The sequence below is a fragment of the Eublepharis macularius genome, chromosome 11 (genome assembly GCF_028583425.1).
Source record: "Eublepharis macularius isolate TG4126 chromosome 11, MPM_Emac_v1.0, whole genome shotgun sequence".
Taxonomy (NCBI): domain Eukaryota; kingdom Metazoa; phylum Chordata; class Lepidosauria; order Squamata; family Eublepharidae; genus Eublepharis; species Eublepharis macularius.
In genome coordinates, this window is record NC_072800.1 from 74002767 (window position 1) to 74025647 (window position 22881).

The following is a 22881-nucleotide window of genomic DNA, read 5'->3' on the forward strand; positions in this document are numbered from 1 at the left end:
TGAGACGCCTCGCCATGTCTTCGTCAAGTGTAGGGAGATGCAATGTTAGCCAAGAAGTGTAGTCTAAAAAGACAGAGCTGGTGGAGATTGCTCCTCAGAGGGTTTGTCAATTTAATCTTTGCCAGTATAAAACTATGTGGGATCACAACCAGAGGACAGCAAGGAATGGAAATGTGCTGGAGCTGCCGTCCAGAGCCGGGCTTGGACAGGGAGAAGTTATAATGGGCTGAAGTTTTCTTTCTGGCATTTCACAGCTCCTTCACACAGCTCCAGTGTATAGCAAAGCCTTTGCATTGCTGCTGGCTCTGTCTTTTTAAACAATGCTTCCTGGCTAACATTGCGCCCCTCTACACTTGACGAACATGTGCCGAGGTGTCTTGTGTAGAGATGCCTTTGCTGAGTTTTTCCTCTCTGAAACTTCCTCTCAAGAGCCTTGTTGTTAAAAAAAACTCAAATGTTTTTGCTATTGGTTAGTCCTGCCCTCAACCAACACATATCCTCCAAGAGATGCTCCTTGGAAGGTCGTGGCAGGGGCAAGAGGAAAGGATTTTCTTTAGCTTCACACACTTTGTTGAGAAAGCAGCAAAATGAGCATTTAAAACATGATGTGTGCTTTTGCCCAACTATATATATAGTTGCTGGCATGACTGAAATGTAGAGGAGAGGACTATGGGGAGAGAATGCAAGCAAGCCCAAGTGTATTTTCTGGGACTGGAACGGGATTGTCTGCTCAGTCATCATGTTTGAAATCCAGGCTTAATCTCTGGCTTGGAGAAGCCTGCTCCTGAATACGTAGTGCTTTTCTTGCTGTACAATTATAGTGCCCAGAAATTTCTTGCACAAGAGGTTGCGGAAACACAAACGGGGATACCGTAAGTTTGACTTAGTGCAAGCAGCTAGCTGCCACAATCTTCGTCTTGCATTTCATTCCCGCTTTCCCAAGAGCTCTAGCACAAGTGGGAATTCTGTGCTGGATCCAACTCCATGGCTGGAACCACCAAAACAGCACAATTTATTTATTTATTTAATTACACTTCTAGACCACCCTCCCCGTCAGACAGGCTCAGGGCGGTGTAACAACATATGACCTCTACATAAATGTTTAAAAACAATAAAAACACTATAAAAACATTAAAACATTCTTCCATATACAATTAAAATTGGTGGATATAAATATTAAATGCAGCATTTTAGACGCAGGGCTTGGCTCTTGCATCATGCCCTGCATCACACTTACGAGCTGCTGCATGGGTGGTGGACGGTCTTCAGTGGTACGGCCAGCAAGAGGACAGCCTAGCCCCCACGAAATGCCCAGCGGAATATCTCTGTCTTGCAGGCCTGGCGGAAAGATAACAAATCCTGCCGGGCCCTAGTTTCCTCAGAGAGTTCCACCAGGTCAGAGCCAGGACTGAAAAGGCCCTGGCTCTGGTAGAGGCCAGGTGGACCTCCCTGGGGCCAGTTCTGCCCATTCAAATATGCTTGGAGCTTTTATTCCTCTAACCCCAGCCTTGTATCCCATACTGCATAATGAGCCAATTATAAAACTCAGAAAATTTCAAATGTCATTTGTGCTCTGGCATGGAAGGATACTGTTCAAAGAAAAGGGTCAAAAATTGAACCCTTGAACATGGTGAAAATAGCTTTTTGGACCATGACTCTTGAAACAGATAATCTTCAAAACTGATATTATAGCTCTGGAAAGTTTAAAAAAGGATGCCATTTGGATTTTTAAAAAAATGTTTTGCTATCTTGAATGAATCCAGGTCACCCAGCCTTAATGAACTACACGGCTGAGTGTTGATGGGAAGTAGCTGGAGAAATGTCAAGTACCACAAGCAGTCATCTGGGAGATATGCGAGACTTTCAATAGACTGGAGAAGGCAGCAACACTCTGAGCACAAATATTCACTTGGAAATGGTGCTCATTGACTTCAATGGAATTTATTTTCAAGTGAGGATCCTTGACATCACAGCAGCCTTAACAACCAACAACAATCCACACACAATACCAGTCAGAAACTGGTGGTTTTTCATGCCATTGTGGCAGTAAGAGGCGATACTGTTTTCACATCATTCCAACTTAAGTTAGGGATTGTCCCTGGTTAGGGCTCTTCTTCCTTTTTCTTTACCAAGTGAGGGGAATGGGGCACAACTATGCAAAAACACTGGTTGAATCCAACCCCATAACTCCTAAGTTTAAGTATCTTAACATTATGATCCTATCTCAAGAACCACTGGTTCACCCATACAACCAGGGCTTTTTTTTCTGGGAAAAGAGGTGGTGGAACTCAGTGGGGTGCTCTCGGAGAAAATGGTCACATGGCTGATGGCCCTGCCCCCTGATCTCCAGACAGAGGGGGGTTTAGATTGCCCTCCGCGCCACTCAGCAGTGCGGAGGGCAATCTCAATTCCCCTCTGGAGATCAGGGGACAGGGACACCAGCCATGTGACCATTTTCAAGAGGTTCCAGAACTCCGTTCCACCACGTTCCAGTTGAAAAAAAGCCCTGCATGCAACATTTATGTGTATATGGGTCCATAGTTTCAGTGATGGAACACTAGCTGGCAACCTGGAGAAGAAAAAGCATGCATATATAAAAGATGAAATATTAAGATCAAACTGAAATACCACCCTGAAGTACTTCTATGAACCCAAGCTGGAATGCTCTAGCATAAGGCGGCTATGGATTGAGACATCTTTGTACATCTCTTCAAAAAGACAGACTAGCCCAGCCGACTATTTCACTTGAGATCCTCACTGCCTTCCTGAAGTCTGAAACCACACAACTCAGAAATCCAAATTGATTTTATTTATTGCAGTATTTCTAGCCTGCCTTTTACTGAGGCCTCAAGGCAGCTCTCAGCATTTCACAAGTCCCTTCTCTATCTGCAAAGCATCATTTTCATTGATATATATCTCCTCCCAAGTGATATTACTGTGTCCAGTAGTTTTGTGCATTTTCATTGATGTGTGATGGTGTCCAGGTGGGAATATACCCATACATGAACAGATGATGAAAACTAGAATAAATCTTACAGTAAAATCCTAAGCCGAGTTACTTCAGTCTAAGCCCATTGAAATAACTCGGTTTAGGATTTCACTCGGTTTAGGATTTCACTTTTAGAAAATCAGTTTGCTAATTACTATCAAGATAAACCTGAGAAACACTGGGTGCTCTCACAGTGACTCTTTTAGGAGTGAAGGATCAGAACTGGCATACAAATAGTTGGAATGTCATTAAATGCCATTTGATTTGTATATATTGTTCAGGGCCCCTTTAGTAATACTCGAGAACGGGCTAGAATGGTTAACCATCTATTTCTTTGGACACCAATATGTTGCCTTTTAAAATTTATCAAATGGCTTTTCATCCACACAATCTCATTTTCCTTTCATTATTCTATCATAATTGACATTAATATGTTGTTATTAATTTCTTTGGAAAGATTCAGCCTATTGCTATGCACACTGAAACATCTCAAATCATATCAAGGCATGGGGAACCATTTAAAAATGGCAGCATCGTAAACTGCATCTGACAATTTTGAAGAGAGTAAAGGGGGAAAAATGTCTTTGTGACGACCAATGCCATCTTTAACAATGCACTTCTGAACTGTCTGTGTCCCATTACTTATGTTTACATGAGATCCCAGGAGACAATTTCTAAGATGATATCACTAGTTAAAGTGGACAGCGAAAGGCTCTCTAAATTAAAAATGACATTACCTCACCGGTTAAAATTGCATGCCAGCTTTGGTATATATCAAATAGAAAATAAAGCTGACACTGATGGAACTGTAAGCATTAACATATGTGAAATATTGTGCTAACAGCATTTCCCCTTAAACATCTGATGTTTTAGTAGCAATGGATCAGCGCATTAGCTTCACTGTCCCATTTCAAAGGCAAGGAAACCAAAAGAGGAAATGTTCACTTTAGGACAGTTTCACAGATGTTTCATAAGGTTACGATGGCTTGCAAAAACAAGTTAGAAAGATTCAGGCTGTTAAGTCACCTTTACTTTTTGAAAAAGCATTCTGAACAGAGGTTTTTTTTCATTCCATTGTGTCTTAGGAAAGAGCAGGAATGCTGCATTTGAGATAGAGAGATTGTATTTCTCAGGAGGGATCTTGCACTTTCCTGGGTTGCTGATTGTTTATGAAGATCCCCTTTCTCCAAACTGTGAAATAGTTATTGAAAAGTTAACTAAAAGGAACAAGGAATACAAAGCTGCCAGCTGCTTCCCCTATTTAGCTCTTTGATCTGCAACCCAGCCGTGAAAATACTAGGAATTAAGCTGATTAAGGGCAGTTCGAAACTAACTTTGGATCAATGCATGTGCTGCCTGGACCTGCATCTCCCTCTACCTGCATTCATGATATAGCTGCTCACCACAGTTCCAGAAGCTTTATTGTTAAGTGGAAAATATGGCCTGAAGGAAGGACCAGTCTGTTCAAGCATATGCCAAATCCCCCACCAATCCACATTGCTGGCACACCGATTAGGCCATATGTTTTGCATAAGAAATTGGCACCTGGCCCTAAGTCAGGGCTTCTAGAAATTTTCCTAATAATGGGCTTCTGCTCTGAATCTGAGGCATATAGAATCTGGATCAGAATTTCATTCAGGATCAGAACCAGTGTTTGGATTCTGACTCTACGTTTCAGTATGATCCACAACAGGAGTTGGTATTGGAGCTCAGGGGAAATCTGCCCAGCTTCAATTTTTTTCAGAGGTTTTAATAATTGCCCTACATATATGCATGAGCCACTAGGTTGTGCTGTAAAGAGATGGTCCAAGAGATGTTTTGATAAAGGGATACGGACTGTAGACTATACTTCTGGGCACTGTCTGTTACTGTATGTTCCTACTGAGTCATTTCCACAATGTTTAATATGCCATGCCAAATTGCTTGTTTGTTTCAGCTCTGTATCAGATTTCTGCTTGTTTTCAAATTTCTGCAATCTGTACCTAATGGCATTGTTTACTAAATGATCCTGCTGTTTGTTGCATTGAATTACACCGTGTAATCCACCTTGAGTCTCAGAGCCAAGCTAGAAGAGACGAATTACGCGAGGAGGAGCAAGTGAAGGGAGTCGCAATGTTAGCCGGGAAGCTGAATTTTAAAAAGGATCAGAAGGCTTTGTTAATTCTCCCTCTCTACAGAGCCAGGGAGATGGCTGCTCAGAGGGTTTGTTAATTTCCTCTTTGCCTCCTCAAGACTCTGTCAGTTTCAACTCCCCTTCTAAGAGCCTAAGAGGAAATAAACAAACCTCCTGAGCAGCCATCTCCCTGAATCTGTAGAGAGGGGAAATTGACAAAGCCTTCTGATCTCATTTAAAACTCAGCTTCCTGGCTAACATTGCGACTCTCTTCACGTGCTCCTCCTCGTGTAATTCGTCTCTTGTAGCTTAGCTCTCAGTAAGAAAGACAGATTATAAATAACGTAAATAAATAAATAAATTTTAACTGACAAATATCCTGTGGACACCTGCCTCCGGACAGTACCAAAAGGAGCCAGTGGCTGAGGGTCACTTTGAAAAATGTTTGTGGAAAATGATTTTTTTTAAAAATTGTCTACCGCAACAGTCCAGGAGCATGTATGTCTCTCAGACATTGTGATTTCCATTAAACCATAAGATAAGTAGATCGCCAGTGCTGATCAAGTCTCTAAGGATGCCAGGTCTCCTTCTTTAGTGGGAGACCACCTGGCAGCAGTTCCCAACCCATGCTGCCTTCAGTGTGTGTGCACGCGCACATGCACTTGTGCATATGAAGAAAAAAACTGAGGAAGCATGGTACTCTAGGACTCATTGGAAACTCTGTGGTTTTACCAAAGGGTTACTGGTGAATCCTCAAGTGTAATTGATGCAATGCCATCACTTCCAGGTTCGCCCTGGAAGTGACATACTGTTGGAGTGACATACTGTTGGAGTGACAGCAGTTTTGCCTCATTTCCCCTTCGCCTATAGAGGGCAGCATGGGTTAGGGGCTGCTGCCAGGGCAGCTGCTGTTGGTGATTGGCGGGAGGTGGCAAACCCCCTGTGATCGCCCACCACTGGCAGGCAACCCGGAAAGATGTACACTGGATGTACTCCTGGCAGGATGCAATGGATGTGCTCATGCACTTCACTGGGTCTAATATGAGCCCCAAGCAGGTGAGAATTGGCACTGTTTGAAGCATGTGTGTGAAGAGACTAGTCCAGGTAAGTTCCAGGTCCCCCCTCCCACTAGGAGGGACCTGGGAACCTTACTGTAGTCTTAATCAGCACTATGACCAGTTCTAGGAACTCTGTTCTAATATAATGACAACCCATCTCAGTGTACTAAATGTACATGTGTTTCTGCAGTTATATTTCACTAAGTAGCTGCTTATGCTGAATCTGCTGTTCTGTTGTGCCTACTAGTTTTACTTAGTGCCTCTGTTACTCAACAGAATCTGCCTAGCCTAGTTATGAACCCAGCCTTGCACGAGAGTCTTAAGAGTTTCTCTACACAAGACATCTTAGAGTCTGTCTACACAAGACACCTTGGCGCGTGTTCATCATGTGTAGGGAGATGCAATGTTAGCCCGGAAGCGTAGTTTAAAAAGACAGAGCCAGTGGAGATCACTCCTCTGAGGGTTTGTTAATTTCATCTTTGTCTCCCTGAAGGTTCTGTCAGTTTCATCTCCCCAGTCTAAAATTGTGTGGGATCGCAACTAGAGTGCAGCAAGGAATGGAAATGGGCTGCAGCTGCCTTTCAGAGCGGGGCTTGGACTTCGAGAGGTTATAATGGGCCGAAGTTTCCCTTCTGGCATTTCACAGCCCCTTCACACAGCTCCAATGTATAGGAAAGCCCTTTCCCTTCTGTTTGCTCTGTCTTTTTAAACTACCCTTTCCAGCTAATATTGCATCTCCCGACACATATTTTTCACATGTCAGATGTCTCATGTAGAGAAACTCTTACACGGGGATGCTCAAGTGACTTACTTTCCATGTGGTCTTATATTCAAGCGTACTCTATCTCCCCAGCAGTGCACATGTATCCACAATTGGAGAACAAGTGTAAGATCTTTCACTTGATCCTATCCGTGTAAGATGTCTTATGCAGAGAGACTCTTATTGGGTTAGCTATATAGGTTAGCAAAAAATATCTTACAAATATTGCCCTTTGGTATAGGAAGGTGCCACACAACACTAGTCTATTCCACTGCAACCACAGAGTAAAACAAGATGCTTATTCTGTAGAAATAGCCTTTTTTTTTTTACAGATCGCAGATCACATATTGCGGTTTACCACATATTCTGGTATCTACTTTGAATGAACGTTACATCACAAATGCTGAGACAGCCACATGGCAACTTTTAGCTGTAGGTGAGAAGATTCAGAGCATGGCCAATGGTCTATAATCTTCATACCATAAGCTTTGCATCTAGCAATTACAAACGATGAAATAAATGCAATTCAAATTATTTCAACCCTAGGAGCTATGTTTGGAAAAAAAAGTGTTTATACAATGGGGTTTGTTTTTAAAATGAAAATGAGTATAGATCATAGGGGTCCCTGCATGAAGTACTCTTGTCATTTTAACACTTCTTTTCAAACAGTGCAAGGGCCCAAAGTGTAGTTGTCCTTTCAACCATAAAAATGTAGGGTCGCAACTTGCAAATGGCATTGTTGCTGAGAAAGCTAGGGAAGGCAGCTTGTCTCTCCCTCTGGAATCGGTACCGGTTCCACTCCGCAAGTTTGTCATTAGAAAATGCTGTGCCAGGGATGCAGTTGGCACACTGGCATTCCTCTAAGGAGACCAAATGTGTCACTTCAGCAGCTCATCCAGACTGGATTGGCACACTTCCCAGGATGCTGAGCTTGCAACTGTGGCTCTCCCAGCCAGCAAATCACTACTCTGTTATTGCTATCAGTGGCAGGGCAAATATTTTTACAACATTATAGCTCTACAGGGTCTAGAGTGTGGCTATCTGGACAAAGATACATTGCCAGGCACTGCTGAAAGCTTTGAGTTATAAACAGCAATGGTATTTGAGGAAATGGGAGAAACAAAATATGACTACTTGTGGCTTGCGTTTGGGCACATGCCCAGATTATGGTAAATAAATATACCCACACAATCACTTTTGCACTCCCTCTGTTCTCCTGAGATCTCTCATTTCTACACTGCTGAAATGCTCCCTGCATTCAAGGCAGGCTGCACTCAGCTCCCTGTTCCATGGAAAGAGGCTCAGGGGCAATGTGAGGATCTCCCCCCCCTTTCCAATTCCATAAACAGGGGCTGAACATGCTGTTACTAGACAGTCCTAATTTTATGGTTCAGTAAAACAATGTCTGAGAAAGATTCCCACCAGAATTATGAAAGAACACAGATTTCCTCTAAGGATTCTTATACGAGGATTGCAAAAAGACTGGCTCTTATTTGGAAAGAGTTGAGTTATGGCTTCAGGGGAGAGAAAAAGGGCCGTGCAGGCGACAGTCATTAAAAAGAAAAGACCACGAGGCAGCATGAATTGTAACAAGAAATAGAGATTTGAGAGAATTTCACACCCCCAGATTCAAAGAAGCATTCAGGATGATTTGCTTGTGTCTGTTTTTGTCTTGTGAATATGCTAATGATGTTGTAATTGCATTATTGCCAGCATGGCCTTTGGAAGGAAAGGAAACTTTCTGTAAAGCATTGCGCAGCACTGAAGTGATCTTCCGAACTTGTGCATGTGTAGAGTTCCATGTTAATAGACAGTAAGATGTTAAAGCTTTTGTACTGAAGTCTATCCGATGTACGATCGTAGGTAAGAATTCTTCTACCTGTCAAACCCACCATTTGGATGGACTAATGTACTTGTTGTTACACGTTTTCCTTGGGGTATTGCTAGTTCTCCCTGCAGACTGATTATACATGTTTTGCCAAAGACACCTGGTGGAGGTAACCTAGCTTTACCAGAAAGGGCGTAAAAATTGCCAGTTCTCCACACATAAAAGTTAGTGCTTAGGAGCATGCAAGGAACAAAAATAATGTTTGCACAGATACATCTTTGAAACAAAACCAGATGTGGATTTCAGAACTGGCGTTATTATTGTATGGTTTAGCTACTGGGCCTGACTTCTTCCTGTGCCACCGCCCCCCCCCCCCACAAGAAAGCATTAGATTTCAAACAGTGGATGATACTGGTCACATTACTATTTATGAAAGAAAGCATACAGTGTTCTAGCAAGTGTACTAACATTTGGGACTCCAAATAGAGGAAGTGTTGAGTTTATTACTTGTGTATCTAGAGAAAGAGATCCCCAAGATACAGAAGGGAAGATGTCCTGCTTCAACTTCCTTGATAGCCACAAGCACCAATACTGGCTGTTGTCTGAAGAATTATTGCTGTTGAGATGATGTTGGGCTATTTGGATTCCAAAGCATACAGTGTAAAAGTTGCCAAATCTTAACAGAACTCAATGCAAGTATTACCATGGGTTGCTAACAAGAGACACTCGCCGTTTTCACATGTCTTACCGGCTCTGGCACATCGCGCAAAGTTCCCACAAGGACAGCATCTTCCGGGCGCGATTTTCCGGTTCTCGTGCGAAATCGCGCCAGGAAGACGCTGTCCTTGCGGGAGCTTTGCACGACGTACTGGAGCTGGTAAGACATGTGAAGTCAGCCAGAGCTCTATCAGTTTATGCAAAAAGATAAGTCAAACACACACACATGATTTTCCAGTCTGTCTCTTATAAGATCAAACAACTTGTTCTATATGCAATTAATAGAATAAATTAAAAACAATAAATTTGATAAATATACAATAAGAGTCTAGATAATTTCTAAACTTATGGAATTAACTAAACTTATTTTAGAACTCAAATCTACACATATAGAACAAGGAACTCACACAGTTCTTATGTACAAGAGGATTCAGGCTGGATAAACTGCAAGCCCAGTGTAGAATCTGCCGTCTGAATGGCAGTCAAAACATACTTACTATATAGCCTATCCTAACAATTAGACGACACTATACTATTTTCTTACTCCCTTTCTATTATTAGCTTTTTTTCTGCACCTATCTGCATGTTCAGTAAGTATTACACATTCTTTCTATTCATGTGTTTTGAGAGAAAACCTTCCTGAGAAACTGCTTGGGCCTTCTGGCTGTGTATAATTAGATCAAATTCAGTCCATAAATAGCCACCATGTGGACAGCAGTGATACAATTATGTCATTCTGGACTCTCGACAATGGTATTATGGAGGCCTCCTTTAGGTGTTAATGTATACTTTAGAATGCAAAGCGACTCAAGAACTTGCCAGGTTGAGTTTGAGCCATTCAGTGTTCAAAGAGGTTACATGCCTATACAGCTATTGATTTAACATAAGTACAGCCCTTTCCAGATGTTTTAACCATGTGTACATGGAGCACATAAATAGGAACATGCTACCAATATGTATGGTCACCATTTCCTGTGAATAGGTCAATGCATGGATTCTCCACATGCATACGACTTCAGTACATGCAAGATAGAGTGTGGTCCCGTTGATGGTCTTCTGTAACGAGCAGCTGTAAAGTCTGAAAAGGGCTAACGGGAGCTTAGCTCCATCCTGGTATGTTCAGCAGACACATCTACATAGTACATTGTTGAAACAAGAGGACTCAGTCCTTCCTGCTGATTGTGTTAATTAGCACTAGATTCAATGATAAACCTCTAGGTCTCAAGAGGAGTATCAAGCCGCTAGGCTTTAATATAATTATGAAGATGCACGACAACAAAGACCTTTCTGATACGAAATTTTCCTCTACTGGTCTCTGCCCTTTTTGGCATTTATGGTTGGGAGTTTTTTTGCCTGGGGAAAAATGATTTCTCTGTTACATAAGAAATGGTCACAAATCCAAGCATTTCAGCTAAAGAGGAGGCAGAGAGAAGGGGACGGAGAAAACACTTAGCAGATTAAAAGACTTCTGAGTGAATAGAGTCTTCCCATGTCAAGCTGGTGAAGTTCAGCCTTCATAAGAAATTCACATGCCTTTAATTACTTCAAATCTAGTCCCCAAGTAAAAATGTGCCATCTGGAAGATATTAGAACCATTTACAACTTGTTTGCCTCCCTATTTCACTGCAAAATCTTAGTTTCTGCCAACTTTCCACTATTCTCTACAAAATAAAATATGTAGTCTGGTTTTATTGGTGGTGTCTAAGAGAGATGGATGTATTTTCAAAAGCCAAAAGATTTAAGAAATTACCGAGTCATTTTTGAATATTCTCACCATAATCAGATGAATTTAGTTATCCAGCTTCTCCCCAGTTTCATTACTTTTTTGTTTAGGCAGGTTACTTTAATCTCTGCAAAATGCTGGGGATTAATTAACAACTTTGGCTGAGCCTTTCTATGGAGAGCCGATTAAAACAGAAAAAAGAGGAAGGGAGGAGGGAGAAATGGATGGGTGGATTCTCAGTTTTATTCCAGCAGTTTGCTTCTGTAAAGGATTTACTGCCATAATTCTCAAAGCAAACTTCTGCTCTCATAAAAGAACACAGGTATTGTATAAAAGTTGTTGTCCGTATCTACTATGCAAACAAGCAGTGGACCGTTGCATACAGAAGCTCTACAGACATGTGGAGTGCACAGATTTTAAATGAGTTGCATGAGGACATTACAGCTCTGTGTAGAGTAGGGTTGCCAGGTCCAGGTTGGGAAATTCCTGGAGATTTTGGGGGTGGAGCCTGGAGAGAGTGGAGTTTGGGGAGGGGCCTCAGAATGGTATAATGCCATGGAGTCCATCCTCTGAAGTGGTCATTTTCTCCAGGGGAACTGATCTCTGTCGCCTGGAGATCAGCTGTAATTCCAGGAGATCTCCAGCTAACACCTGGAGGCTGGCAACCCTAGTGTCAAGAGTGCCTCAAAGTTAGCGAGGCATCATAATGCTCTTGCTCATAGCATTTTTACAGACAACAGCATATTTAATCAGAATAGCCGTACATCCATCAAAATAGTAAAAATAGGTAAAACATTTGCTCCTAAGAACATCAACTCTCTGTAGCTCTTTTCATATGGCAATATACAGAATGAACACATGTTGGGGGAAGGAGCACCATTGTGGTGGCCGCTGCTGCCTCTGACTGATGAAGGTATGCATATATACAACTGTATGTCTATAAGGTTCTGACAGTGCAACTGGCAACCATGAAAACACATTGTGCCATATCATGAGCCCTATGTGCATACACTTGTGCACGTATCTCTACGTGTATACTCAAATACAGGCTGGTTTTCAGCATGTATGGTGGTCTTGTCAGCAGGTAAATAAATTGGGATTCTGATATCTCTCCTAGGCTATAGAAGTGATCTGAGAAAACAAGGATGTATTCCTTGACCAGACCTACTGCTTTACAAAGTACATGTCAGAAAAGCAGATTTAATATGACATTCATAGGTTGGATGGAGCCAACTGGAACTCTATTCCTTCTTCCCGTTTTGTCCCCCCTCCCCAGAAGGTGTTAAGATGATGCTCTGACAAAGGGGATATCCTTGCAATTGTAATGGCTGTTTTATGTGTGCTTTTTTGTATGCTTTTGTATAAGTCTTGTCCCATGGTTAGCCATGGTTGTAACTTGTAAGCAAACATACTTTTATATAATTCTATATGCTCTGTGGTCTATGCATGTATTTTTAAAATAAAAAGATGCATAGGCTGGGCTAGGGCTTGCCATAATAATCACACCCCTCCCACTAACAGGCTTTCAGTCTGTCCCAAAGGCCACCTGAAAGGGATCTGTGCTTCCTATCATTTGTTTTAACTTCTAGCAGGGCTCTCATAAAAAAAATTTCCTCTGTCTCCCCATATCACATTTCTCCTTCCCCCACATTCAGAAGAACACACACAAGGTTAGACCAAGCAAAACATATACAAAGTATGTACAAAGTTAGTATATAAAAAGATAGGGTTGTACAGGGGCCTGGAGTAAGCAGAGTACTTACCCCGTGCATGCTCTCACACACACCTCTGTTGAGCTGGAAAATGACATCATCTTCCAACACAGCGGAAGAGCTGCGGGTCACACTGAAGACAGACCCATTAATAATTGCCTTGGGTATGATCGGTAGCTCCTCTGTTGTGCACCACAATTGTGCAGTGCAGAATGCAAGTGGTTCTCCCCTTGTGTCTTCTGCCCTGCTGGCAAGTTTAAGCAGGGCTGGGGGAAGCTGATGGAGTGGCAAGCCTATAAAAAGCCATTATAGCTTCAGTCCCTCATATCTACAGGACCAACTCTCTCCTTATGCCTCACCATGGCAGCTTTGCTCTTCTGAACAGGGCCTTCTTCAGGTGCCACCCTGGAGGTGGGCAATATCAGCAGCTTTCTGTGCATCTGAATTTTCTGTTGTGCCCCCCTCCTTAAGAAAGGGCATGCCTGAAAGGGTTAGAAAAGCTCCCACTGTCTGCAAACGATGCAGAATTGAATTATTTAAGATGACTTTTTTACACAGGCAATAGGCAGGGTTCCCAGGTCTATATACCCTTCCAGTGAGAACTGGGGGGCCTGGTACTAGCTGGAGTGTCCTGTTGGAGAGGCATGATGATGTCACTTCCAAGAAGTGACGTCATCACACTGGCCACAGGTGTGCTCCCACACTTTGCATGAGGATAATTCTGGCCTGTTTGTGGCCAAAATTGGTCCCAGTGACGCATGGGAGCATGGCCACAGCTGGTACGACAATGTCATTTCAGGAAGGACATTATTGCACCCTGCCAGGAGCGCACCTGGCGAGTACTTTTTCCTGGGTTGCCTTCCAGTGGTGGATGCCACCTCCTGCAGATTGCCAGAGATTGGCAAGCAACCGGACAAGCCCCTGGGAGATTGCCTGCCCCCTGGCGGGCAATTGGTAAGTCTAGCAATAGGCTGTGCTGTAAGGAAATGGTTCAGAGAGATGCTTTGGTAAAGGGATAGGGAATGTAGACTATACTACTATGTACTGTCTGCTGCTGTAAGTATGATCCTACAGTGTAGTTTCCATGTTATTTAATATGTCCTGCCAAAACGTTCGTGTTTTGTTTCACCTCTGTATTGGTATTTATGATTGTTTTCAAATTTCTGCAATACATACCCTATTATATTGTTTATTGACTGTCCTAGTCTTTAATTGTATTGACTTACACTGTAGCCTCAGTAAGAAAGATGTACTATAAATAATGAACACATGAGCAATAATATTACAGGTATGCTGCTATTCTCCCCAAGTGGAACCGTGCCTGGCTCTCTGGGCACCCGTGATGACCTGGGCCCGTGAAATTTTATATTTAATTATTTAGAAAATACATGTGCTCTCCTTTCAGAGACTTGCTAGAGGTGGTTTACAGCTTGGAGCTCTAGTCCCTTCCTCTTGGCAGTCTCAACCCTCAAGAGTTATTCTTCTGTTTCCACACTCTCAATAGATATCTTCTCTATTTTAAAACCTATTTTAACAATTTGTTCTTTAGAATTTTGTGATGTTTTTAATTGCATTTTATAATATGAAATACTTCGAGAACATTTGTTTAAAGAGGATATAAAGATGTTGGAAATAAATAATATAAAGGCTGCCCTTTAATAAGCTAGAAATATGAAAATTCCCAAGAGTCAGAATAAAGATTGCATGATGATTTGGATCTGGGCAATTATCCTTTTTAAAAACAAGCTCATCCAATTAATGCAATTTTTTTTTTGTAATAGAGTGAATACAACTGATCTGTCCATATACAATAAAATACCACAAATCCATTGTTGCTTTTGATGTGCCGGACTTATTTAATGATTGCTTTTCGACTGATATTATTAACTAACTAACAAAGGAACTAACAAAGTCCCTTAATTAGTACATATGGAATCACCGGGTTCTTTCCTTAGAATATCCTAACAAGAGCAAAGAGCAAAATTTATATCAAAAATTAGATCTCCATTCATGCTATCGTTTGGTATTCCATGAACATACATGGGATTTTATTTAAAATTCTGACTGCAGACCACATCGTGATTTTTAAATTCTTGATTAATTCGTAATTATAAATTGTGATCTCTGTGTCCATAAAATAAGGGACTCAGCTAATAATAGCACTATACTAATGCTCTTTTTTCTTTTTTAAAGTAAGATTGATGTCAAAAATAAATTTCAAGCTTTTGATATTCTTCAATTTTTATCCACTGAAGTTAAATCAGTGGCCTCTTTGGCCAGCATCCATGTTCAATAAAACAAGAGGCTAAAAGAGGAAGCAAACTGTCAGTACACTTTACAGCCATATAATGTAGTTTATGGAAATTTTCCTCTAGGGTAATCAGGTAGTGATAATCTATAAACGCAACACTATGATTGATAAGAATTCCATCAGGCAACAAATGGTAACATTCAAGACCATTAAAGCCAATGGCTAAGCACACAAAAGGTTCCATTACTCTATACCCTTACTTTGGGCTCAGCTCCTTTAATGAACTCCATCTGGGTTGACTCCAGAGTATACATGGACTTGGTCGCAGGAATACATCATTAGTATGAATTAACGACTCCCCCCCCACATCCCTGCCTCGCCAGTTTGTCTGGAATGCACACATTAGCCAATTGCCACAAATATTGCATCTGCAATGCTTAGATATTTCTGAACTAGGCTCATATTGTATTGTTTAAAATATTGCTGTAATTGTCACGTACATAATTGTCTCCCTTGATGGCTTAGAGGTTAAAAAGGTTGCAGTTATATTTTATTCCACAAACACCCATCATATAAAGAAAATACCAGCCCTAATCTAGCATTGTCTCATGTAGCCATGGCTTGCACACACACTGATGCACATGAGGTCTTTCTTCCAACAGATGACTGGCTTGGGAGTGCTAGCTCACCTCTACAAGTAGTAGGCAGTGCTGCTCACCATCTGTTCAGTATATACACAAAGGCTCTTGCGTGCTTTCCCCCCTCCCCCAGCCACACAATGCTTTTGGTGCACATGGGAATTTTTTAATTTATTGTTTTTTTAAACAATAAAAAGTAGAACAAAAATAAGAGAAAATACAATAGTGAAATAGTCATGACACAGAAGGAAAGGAATTACATACCTTCAGGTTTTACTCACTGTTTAAACAAATTGGACTTGTGTTCTTGGTTTATATAGGTTGTTTTCACATGTCTCAGCATAGCGCTAAACTCACAGAATGAGGGCGTCCTCATGGCTCAATTTCTGATGTCATCGCACTACAATTCTGTTTTCATGGGCTCATTCCATTAGTTTAGCGCTATGCCGAGATGTATGAAAACGACCATAGTTAATTGACCAGAAATCCTGTATACAAGTCCATATATCTTGGAATAAATCTAGCCATAGCAGTCTGTAATAATATTCTAATAATAATATTCTAAGTTATGAGTTGCTGCATGGTTAGATATTCTGTCCACTGCTCTAGAGAATGCTTGCTTTCCAAGACTGCAATATCACCTTTTTTGTCACAGCTACCGCTCACAGAAGAACAAAATTGGAGTCCAATAGCTCCTTAAAGACCAACAAGATTTTCAAGAGTCAAAATTCAGATACATAGGATACAGTGTTCATATCTCCCAGGAGACTGTGTTTATGCCCTATAGCAACATTCCATTAACATGCATTATACTGCTTCAGACCCTTCGCCCTTCTAAGTCAGTATTGTCTACTCAGACTGGCAGTAGCTGTCCAAGGTTTTAGGTAGAGATCTTGCACATCAGGTATTACCTAGAGATGCCAGGGACTGAATCTGGGACCTTCTGCATACCAAGCAGATGATCCTTTACCACTGAACCATAATCTAAACTAACAAGGCATTCATGTCTGAAAACCTTAGTGCCATTTCTGAGCACATGCAAACTTGATTGCCACATATGACCTAATATTTTTGCAGAAGACTGAAGCATAATAGAATAGAGACATTGTTGTCTGTGTTGTGAATACCTATCCTACTGTTGCCGATGTCTGCAAGTATAGCAGATTTGTAATAACTAAAAAACATGTTTGCCAAAAATGATGTCTCTCTTGGTATCAAGATAATCCACACTATGGTATTCCCTGTTACTCTGTATGGACGCAAAAGTTGGGCAGTGAAGAAAGCTGACTGGAAGAAAATTGATTAATTTGAAATGTGGTGCTGGAGGAGAGTTTTGTGGATACCATAGATGGTCAAGACAAGTAAGTGAGTTCTAGGTCAAAACAAGCTAGAATTCTCCCTAGAAGCTAAAATGTCTAAACTGAAGCTATTGTACTTTGGTCACATCATGAGACGATGAGACTGGCAAAGACAATAATGCTAGGAAAAGTAGAAGGCAACAGGAAAAGAGGAAGCCACAAAATGAGATGGCTTGACTCAATAGAGAAAGCCACGTCCTCCAGTTTGCAAGATCTGAGCAAGTCTGTTAATGACAGGATTTGGAGGTCTTTCATTCTTAGGGTTGCCATAAGTCAGAAATGACTTGACAGCATCTCTCTCTCTCTCTGTCACACACACACACACACCATGTTATGTATACTAATTATCCTTCCATTTCCAACTTTCTACTACTTCCAACTTCTTAAATAACAATTTCTAGCTTAAGACTGGTTGATCTTGCTGCAGTTCCCAACTCTGGCTTGACTTTAACCTGTCTAACAAACAAGCAACTTTCTGCCGCACAAGGTGACAGATCTAGTATGTGCTCTGTTTGAACCTAGTTTGCTGTTATAGAAATGTTATTTTTTTTAAAAAAGAACCCTTTCTTATGAGGGTCAGTAATAAATGCCCACAAGAAATTTTAATCACTTAATGACATTATCCATGTTATCACAATAAAACAAAGCCCTGATATATTTTTGCAAGCAGGTCGACATTTCCTCTGAACCCAGTTTAGTACTGAATTATATTACCTTGATTTTAAAATACAATTTGTTGTAACATGATACCAAATAATGGTTTCAGTATATAAAAAGTTGATCCTGCTGAGTAATTTTTAGTGCCATTTTATTGTGTGTGCTGTTTAAACTGAAATGTAAATAGAGTCACAGTTATAACTACACTGATATTATGATAAAATATCCCACAGAAATTTAAAGCCACTAAGCCCGAGTTCAGCTTCTTTGTATCATATATCCCCAGAATGTCACTGTTTTTATGAGTTATGTGACCTTGTGATTTATATGGGCCTTGAGAAATAACTATGTGTTTAAAATGGGGGAAACCAAGGCCAATAAAACTTCCCAGTAGCCTAAACGCAGGAACAGCTTGTTAGCTGAGGTCAGCTGCATGACCTATAACACAGTGACAGCTCATTGTTATGACTGCAACATTGGGGGGATTTAGACAAGAAAAAAATACCCCCCCAATGATTTTGTGTTTTAGAAAAAAAACTCTAAAAAGAAAAGCCTATGTAAGGCTGAGACAGACATGAAACAAATATGGTAGGGAAATCACAAATCCATCCCCCATCATTGACACCCTAAATAAATTTGGCCTTTTCAAATGGAAAGGGAGTCCTTCTGCCTTCCAAATGTAATGTCCAGAGATGGAACCAGGGTTTTTTTTCTGGGAAAAGAGGCGGCAGAACTCTCAAGAGGGAAATGAGGAAGAAACACACAGGATTCTTTGAAATCATATTATTTTCAAGCACTACTACTGAGTATTTTCCAGAGGTGCCATAACTCCGTTCCCCCACATTCCCCCTGAAAAAAAGCCCTGGATGTAACCAAATTCTTGTGGTAGCATACCTCAAAATTAGTACTTTGTTCTATGCAAAAGTATAAGAGAGGCAATTTCTTATGAGGCCTCCAGATATGAAGTTCCACCATCCACAACTTCTGTATTCACTGAGATAGTGAAGGTTTATCCACAAAAGCATCTCCTCCCCTGCCCCCCTCCTTTAGATTTGCCCAATTGAAATAAGTTGGACAGCCAGTTCATGAAAATGTAACATGTTTACATTGGAGTGCATGAGAGGTTCTGGATTGGGGGCAAATATATAAAGAATCTGAATAAAATGCGGTACAGCTTTCACTGATTAAATAAAAATCATAGAAATGTTGGTCTGAAAGGAGTTTGGTACTTATACTGAGTCAGTGTCGAACTCCAAATGCACCAAAAGAACATAAATTCAGGAGGATTGGGAGCTACAGCAGGTTCTGGGAAAGTCCTATTCTTAAAGTTTTGCTCAAATCCTGGTTTGTTGGATAGAACACATTGTGTTCATGTCTGCCTAAGAAAACCCCTCCTACTTCAACTTGAGAATCTTTAACTCTTGCAAACAGAGAATTACATGTCCCTATTCTATTGGAAATGTCGTTTTGTCCTATTTCAGACTTATAGGTCTTATCAGTTTCTCTACTCCCCCCAACGTAAGTCGTTAGAGTATGAGAAGGGGGAACAGAGTTTTCAGGTGGACAAAAATTCCATTGCATATACAGTCTGCTGGAACATTGTCTCTATGGGGCATACCGCATTCCATGTTTTAACTATTTGAATTTTCCTGCTTTCAGACTTTTCCACTGGTTGAGATACTACTAGACAATGTGTGTTTACCAAATTCTAACTTCTAGCTAGAATGGAAGTATTCTTTGGAATACACTTCATGCTGTCCATTCCAAGGATGCAAAGAGATTCTAATTTACGATTTTTCAACTATCAGGATATCTTGAAATATGTATATGAGTTTCTATATGCAAAATGTGCAGTATAGTGCAGGATGGGAAAGTGTGGTACCCTCAAAAACTGGCCAGTTCCATGCAAGCAGAGGCGTGTTGACCCTCATCGTAATATGACACACTGTGCTATCCTGCCCTTTGGAATTACCAGTTGCAGAAACGAAGCCTACAGCATCATTCTGTTGCCCTTCTATTTCTTGATTCCATTCCTGTTCCTCAACACAGACTCTGACTTCATGATATTAATCTGTGCCGATGCTGAGATGTCTGTAGAGCACCAAAACGAAGACGAAGTTAATGGTTAAAATTAGACATGCAGGATATGTACAACAGGGTTTCTTAAGATCAGTCAACTTTCCTTCATTTGCTCAGGAATTTAATACTGGGCTCTTCTCTGTGAATAGAGATGTATTTTATTAAGAAAAAAAAAACTCCCTAAAGATGCCAGGGATTGAATCTGGGACCTTCTGAATACCATGCAGATACTTTACCATAGAACAGCAGCCCCTCCATGCAATTAGGACATACCCTAACAAGGTGTTCATGTCTGAAAACCTTAGTACCATTTCTTAGCACTGATGGTTGCAGAAGCGAATCTGCAGCCTTTGGGTTGCTTTATAATGCTCAGGAACAAGCAAATATAGGTTGCTTTTAAAAGACAGATATCATCAGAGTAGCTATTTATTTTCATGAATAATTCCACTCTACATTAACCACTCGTCTGTTTTATGCTGTGCTCTACAGGTGTTTTCCCTGTATTACCCTTTAAATTGTTACAATGTAACACAGACCCATTTCTTCCATTGTAAAATATTCAAGTGACAGTATCCTGTTCTTTATTGCATGTCTGAACTGGTAATAGCCCTGCTTTCTCAACACAGGCAGAAATCCCCGTTCAACGAATAAAATGTATATAGTCTTCATTAGTTGTAAACTTAATTTGATGCCTTGGGAAATACAAAGCCAGGTGGGGAGAGTTTTTCTTTTCTTTTCTCTGTAACAAATTAAGTTGAAAAACTGTACATACTAACAGGTTTAAGTACAAATGGGCACAGCATATAAGATGCAGTAGTCATAATTTCAAAATCCACTTGAAATCCCTATTCTGGCTATTCTGAATTTCCAAAGTGGTTGTTTTTGAGTAAATGATTCGAAGTTGGAAAGCAAAAATAACATGCCTGAAACGTAATTATAGTACCACCACCCTGAGTCATGGTGAATATTAAGTTTGCAAAATTCACTAACTATTGCTATCTTGAAATATATTAGTCATTTCAGCTATGTTGTATAGAAAAAAGGAATGGCCTTAAATCAGATCAAAATCTAACCAGTCTAATATTTTGCTCCCAGTTACAGCCAGCCTGATGACTCTGAAAAACTCACAAGCAAAGATTTAATTTTACTTTTTCCATTGCCATATTTTTTTCAGGTGGCTTTGCACTATAGATCTCTTTCCTGTGCAGTTCCAATCTAGACCCATCACTAGAGAAGTACATTTAGAAATTAGTCATATTCTGGAGCAGATGACTTATACCAAAGGCCTTCTTCCAGTTTTAGAGAGATCTTTTTGACAATAGGCTGCTTAGAATTGCCACATTCTGAATAAATTGGTAAACTGTTTAACCCTTGCTCAATACCATTTACAAACAAGTCAAGTAGATTAAAGTCCAGTATGGACCCAGTGTGTACTTCTGTTGTGAAAACTGTCTAGTTGTCCTTCCCATGGCTTCCATTTTTTGTAACCAATTACTGATTCACTTATTTATCTCAACATCGAAATTTTCTTAAGACGCCTTTTCAAAGTGCAAATATATGTCTCCTGGTTTGCCCCTATCTATTCTTAAAGAATTTCAAAAGAATAATGAGGCATGTCTAGTTTATGTATAAACTATGTTGAATCTTTCCTCCTCCAGTCCTTGAAGTTCCTTCCCACCCCATATAATGTCAAAGAGGAACTAAATGTTGTTATAACTCCATTACTGATCTTGCGAATCCACATTGTCAGAATGTACGAGACAAAAGAGGAAGTTCAGTCCACGCAGTTCAGGCTAGTCCTTTTGCATCAAAGGCACAAGTGCTATGGAGTGTGTGACTCTAGTATGATGATTATTCTATGATTTCTTTGCATATCTAAAAAATATGCTCATACATGAGAAAGAGAACATGGGAAACATGCTTTTGTGAATGAAACCCTACTCACAATACAAAAAGTTTGTAATACAGTTTAGCGTATTAATACAAGCTAGATAGCATCTTCTTCCCCCTCGTCTGTTAAAACTATTGGTTTTTAGTGTAGATTAATATTGTGAATACAGAACTTGGAAAAAATTGTAGATACCAAATATTTTAGCTACACCTGTAATAGCACAGCAATGTTCATTCTAATAGATTTCAGAGTCCTCCTTACTGAACTTTCCAACTTTGGGCATTGAAAATTAACAACAACAAAAAAGAACAAAGAGATCATGAATACTACACCCATTTTGTGGGACTCTGTCAATGTGGTCTGTGACATAAACTATTGTGCTATCTTCCCAATTACATCAAACCCCACTATAATAAGCATCATTACAATAACATCTCTTCATAACACATAAATGCTTGGGGGCATAGACTTGTCTAGATGAACAGGGACTTACGCACATAACTCCCATTAGCGTTAATAAGAGTTGGCTATGTAATTCCCAAGCTATTGGAAAGACACTTATTGTTCTTCCGTTAGCTCTCAAAGATGGGAGTTTTAATTATAATGAGGCTGGAGAATATAGGCTGTAATGCTTGAACACTCTGAAGTTCCATTGACTTTAACATAATGCCCTCAATGAGATGTATTCATAAGTTAATGCCTGAATTTACTGTGGCTGCAATGGGATCTTTTCACTTGCTTCTGAGGGGACTTTCCAGCTGCAATCACATATGATCTAGATCAAGGTCAAGGTGTCTTACGCCTGTGGCTTCAGTTTCAATATACCTGTACCCTGAAATCGTGCAAGCTTTGTTCCTCTGTAACTTTAGCATCTCAAGAGTGTTAAATTCTGTTAGCTCAACTAAGAGCTTTTTGAGTGACACGTGGACTGCGAATCAGAAATTTGTTCAACTCCAACTACTGCCATGAGCTCCGCAGGTGGCCTTGGGTAACCCACTCCTCTCAGCCCCAGCTCCCCAGCCGTATTGTGGGATAATAACGACACTGACTTTGTACACTGCTCTGAGTGGGGGGTAAAACACTGGGTGGGGGTCTCAGAGAACTAGA

General features: G+C 40.6%; 1 protein-coding gene across 2 annotated transcripts in view; it reads right to left on the reverse strand.

Moving 5' to 3' along the window:
* Positions 1–22881, reverse strand: part of NRP1 (neuropilin 1) — a 172833-nt gene that overhangs the window by 105016 nt on the left and 44936 nt on the right. The gene's annotated exons all lie outside the window — the stretch shown is intronic.